General features: G+C 33.4%; 1 long non-coding RNA gene across 1 annotated transcript; it reads right to left on the bottom strand.

The window, feature by feature from the left end:
* Positions 1 to 357: 357 nt before the first annotated feature.
* Positions 358 to 4,631, bottom strand: LOC140881760 (uncharacterized). Its single transcript, XR_012150038.1, has 3 exons — positions 4,516 to 4,631; positions 3,924 to 4,012; positions 358 to 3,823 (listed from the first exon to the last, which is right to left on the bottom strand). It is a non-coding gene; the product is annotated as an uncharacterized lncRNA (long non-coding RNA).
* Between the last annotated feature and the right edge of the window lie 264 nt (positions 4,632 to 4,895).

Below are 4,895 nucleotides of genomic sequence, written 5' to 3'. Positions count from 1 at the left end.
TTCCATATCAATGAAACGTGGTACTCGGCATCGCAAACGCTAGTCTCAATCTCGAGCGATCCTTATCCTTATTAACGGACGGCTCAATCGAATAGGAACTGTTTAGAATATACAGTGACTTTAAGATGTGTTTCATGATAGCCATCCCCATGTGCTACCACATCTTACATACATTATAGTATATTCAAGGTCTTCATCTAAACATCTTATAGTATGTCACAACATAATAATATGATAAAAGATAAAGTAAATGCCATTATAAAAGTGTAAATTATATTAAACAAAAAATTGTTTATACATAGAGTCATAAAAGCCCTTAGCCACAAGTTGGCTCACCGGGCACCCACTCTTTCAGTTACTTCATCAAAAAAACATATGCTAAAATAAAATGTCACTTAAAATTAAAAGTGAAGCCGTTTTTTTTAATTAATGAAATCTAAAGTGCATTTTACTTCGTTAGTTTATAACCGAAATAGATAACTATATATTAATTCGGCAATAGTGATCGTCGATGTAAAAAATAGAGAAGTCTTTGAAAACTTTTCTACTAGTGTAAGTTCCAAATCTTAATTTTTGATGTAATATTATGAAAACGTCCCAAGTTTAAAAATTATAATTTATAAATAAAAAATTAGGAACCAACACAACATTGTTAGTGAGATGGTTTCTTCGATTCAACTTCTGTCCAGGAATATTCCTTGTATTCTGTTGCTGTCAAGGAACCTCATTGTGTAGTGTCACAGAACTGCACAAATATATATATTTCTAAAAAATGATAGGTCGAATCCAAAGATCTTACACTCACTTTCCTCAAGAAACTATTTGCTCAACCACGGTGATTCACTTGGAGTAAGCAAAAGTTCCTCAAGTGTTCAACGAATTCCTAAGAATGTTGTTTTCAAAGTACAGGGCTTGAAAACAACCCCGAATATCTTGATGTCTTTCAACTTGATAATCAAATATTTGTATATCGTTTCTCCAGTATAAAAATATCCAAATCACAAGTATTTTGATGAAAATAATTTCTAATAAATGGGCGAGAAACCGGTGTGCAAAATATTTCTCACAATCAAAAATTATTTTGATTGTTTTCGTATTTTGTTGGACTGATGATTGATTCAGTATCTATAATGACTGAATCATTTTATATTATAGGACATGTCTTGTGATACACATTCATTCGAATCATCAAGAACTGCATGACTATGAAGGTATTCCATGAACATAAGTCTCAGTTTGTTTCAGACTTGAAGGAAATCCATCAACAGATGCAAATGTTCACGTCATGATGCACCGATTTCCTTCCTCCAGTCTAGTTCTCTGACTTTGATTCCTTGGTTATTTTTGGTTCTTTCAGGTACCATCTATCATTTTCAATACGAGATCTTTCATTTTTATGCAAATCACACCAACAATCCTCCACCATTTTCATAAAAATCAGTTTTAAAGAATTTTCCGATCATCAAGCAACAAGTCTTATGCATAAATAATGATATCCAAAGGATTTGAATCTTTACATAGTGAAGACCTCTCAAATACTGACCAAGGTGACTGCTAGACGAGATTTGATTCACCGTCCTTATATGATTAGCTGGAGTGATCTCACACATAGACTTCTTTTTCCTTGGTATTCACATTGGCGACACGTGGATCGGCCTTGTTTCTTACTACCTTGGATTTTCAACTAAGGGACTAAAGCTAAATGGAAAAGTTGCCCTGTTACATATTGTGAACAACCAACCATTCTACCAGCAGTTAGATCAACTAGAGTTGTTATTAGAGAAGCTGTTGAGGAAACTTACTCTAGGTTCTTCCAAAGGAAAAGGAAAAGACAAATCGGTTTCAATTTCAAAAGAAGAACCCATACCACCTAATATGATCCAAACTCATATTGACTTATTGATCGATGAAATTTGAGAATATGTAGAAAGCAAGGCTCTAATCTATGATGAATGGTATCAGTTTAGAGTTGTTACCTTTGATAAGCACTACAACAAAAACTGTTTTTCTCATCGCGCAAATTGGTTTTTCGCAGCGCGCAGTGCATGCTGCACAACTCAAGGCTGTTGTTAGTTGGGGTTATTGCGGGCATTGTGCGCTGCGGAAAGAAACATCCGCAGCGTGCGATGTACACTGCGGAAATTATATTCGCGGCATACTCTGCACGCTACAAGTGTTACTTTCCACAGAGCACAATGCACGCTGCGGAAACTCACATCCGCAATGCTCAACGTACGCTGCGAATATAGTATTGACAGCCTACAATGCGCGTTGCGAAAAGAAATTATTTTCATATGGATAACCATAAAATTAATGTAACCGAACCACATTCATACCACAATCCTCCAATTAAAAATATATGGAAGCAGTTTTCAAGAAAAATAAAGTCCAATAGCATTAAGATTGAGTACATCAACTAAGGAGCCCACTATATGTACACCAGCGAATAGCACTTCACAAATGGAAGAACAAAATATCATCAGCCCGAGAGAAAACAAATAATAGAAAAATCATAACTTGTCAGTAAGACAAGATCAATAAGAAATGAAAAAAGAAGACAAGATCAATAAGAAATGAAAAAAGAAGTATACTACGTGAAGCCAAGATACTTCCACTTTCCATAGAACTTTTCAACTAGCAAAGACCAGATAACCAAAAACAACTATGAAAGTTACACTAGAAAAATATTCTAAGACAACAAAAACAGGAAAATACATAATTGCAACATCAATAATGAACAATCATTCAAGGTTCATAGAAGGGTGAAAGAAGATTTAATATTGAGTAACTAAAGAGTAAAAAATTCAAACCATATATGCATTTAACTTATTATTTTATTATGCCTTCTTTTAGAAGTTCTTTTTTCCCAAGTAAAGAAGTCAGCCTGTTTAGACCATAATAACAAAAAGAAGTCAGTTTGTGGTCATGATTTAATTACAGTATCTTCACCTCAGTAGCTAAATAATTTATCGCACGTGATAAAAAGAACTTTACCAAAGATGGAGAACAATCTTGGGTATCCGGAAACAAGCTAAGTGCATCTTCTTTCAACCATGTTTCCCAGGAATTCAACAAAAAAATATATATATAAATATCATATTTGACCAAATGTCATAACTTTAAAAAAGAGTTTTAAATTACAATATAAGCTGCCCTCCTTTGTATGTATCTCTCCTTTGCTTGCTGTATATTTCCCCTTCTACCTATCTTTTTCTTCATCAACATTATATTTAGAGAGCTAACAATATATTAAATTTCTGTTCTTTATTTCTTACATTTATGACTGTCCAGTATAACCAACACCAGGTGATTTAGAAGTTAACCCATTTATTAGTCCATAGCCCAAGCTTCTGTCTCCATGTATTTTAATGCAAAAAAGAAAAACGCAGCTTGTACAAATACTTTTTTTAAGGAAAATGATGGCAAAAATTTTTGAAGTAAATTAATCATTGACATGAATTGGTCGCAACAAAAATGAGAGGTGACAAAAGAATATTGTTGTCCTGAAAAAAAAATGGGAAGGGGGTGTATAACTTTTATGTGAAGACTTTCCAACTACATGATCAGTTCAAAGATCTAATGTTGGCCAATACTTTATTAGCATTCCTAAAATTCAAATATTAAACAAATACTAATCTCATATGCCGCACTATTGAGCATTATAATTTCACAAGATGCATGGAATATAACGATAGTTGCACATGTACCAATGGTTTGTACTTGAATTTTCTTTGATTTTTTTCTTTTGCAGTGACTTTTGTGAACTGGGATTAGAGTTCACCTCTAGTTGCCTTAGTATTTCAGCCGTTGTGGCTTCATCACTCTGGATTATGAGACTTGAAATTACTCACTCTGGTTTAAAAAAAAGGCAAGAAGAAAAGAAGAGCTAATGCCCCGAAAGCAAAATAAAAAGGTGTACCTACCCAAGAAGTAAAGAACAAAATGCTTCTTCAAACTTTAAATCAAAGCCTTCTAATGCTAGACATTCACATATTAACTTTGCCTTGTTTATCTACACAAGAAAAGATATCGTCAGTGATCTCTGAAAAGGGCATTATACATAATATATCTCTTCAAACATCCAAATTTTTTAAAGCTTGCTATCAACTTGTGTAATTTAAAATTTTAAATAATGCCCATGATGATCAAGAAAATGAAAGGCCAACAATCAAAACCTTGGTCATATGTAATGATTATAAATTCCATACAAAGAACTAAAAGAAAGTGGAGATGAACAAATAAAAAATTGAGCACCCCTAAAACAATGTGCGTGAAGCAGTAGCGTTATACATGAAAAAAAAAAAACAAATTTTGATTGAAATTCTCGGATCCCTTCAAAAGATTCTGAATCCACTTCGAGTCTTTGATCGATGGAACAATTAAGGTCTGAAAACAACTATAGGATGAAACAAACTGAAATTTACACCAAATTTTGAACACTCACGATAAGACTCATCGATGATTATCGAAGGATACCACATCATTATACGAAAAATATAATCAACAGGAACTCACAAGTCCTCTGAAACAATACCGCAACTCTGAGGAAGATAAAGCAGCAAGGAAAATGGCAGAGATGCTCATGAAACACACCCAGAAGCAAAGTGATAGTTACAGAGCGAAAAAGGGACACCGATAGAGAATTCAGGAAAAAAGGAGAAAAGAGAAAAAAAAAAACTCACAAACTATTGAAGGCTTGAAAGCAAAGGCCCCGTTTGGATTTGGTAGACAATCTTTTAAAAAAATACTTTTTTAAGCTATAATTTTTGGCTTTTGAAAAAGCTCTAATTTTGACTTTAAAAAGTGCTTATTTAAGCACTTTTTTGGTCAACCAAACACTTTATTAAATGAAAAGCACTTAAAAAAGTGCTTTTTTGGCCTAGCTTTTGAAACCA

Source organism: Henckelia pumila, chromosome 2 (genome assembly GCF_033568475.1).
Source record: "Henckelia pumila isolate YLH828 chromosome 2, ASM3356847v2, whole genome shotgun sequence".
Lineage (NCBI taxonomy): Eukaryota > Viridiplantae > Streptophyta > Magnoliopsida > Lamiales > Gesneriaceae > Henckelia > Henckelia pumila.
The sequence above is the reverse complement of the archived record's forward strand: the minus strand, read 5'-3'. Positions and strand labels throughout refer to the sequence as shown.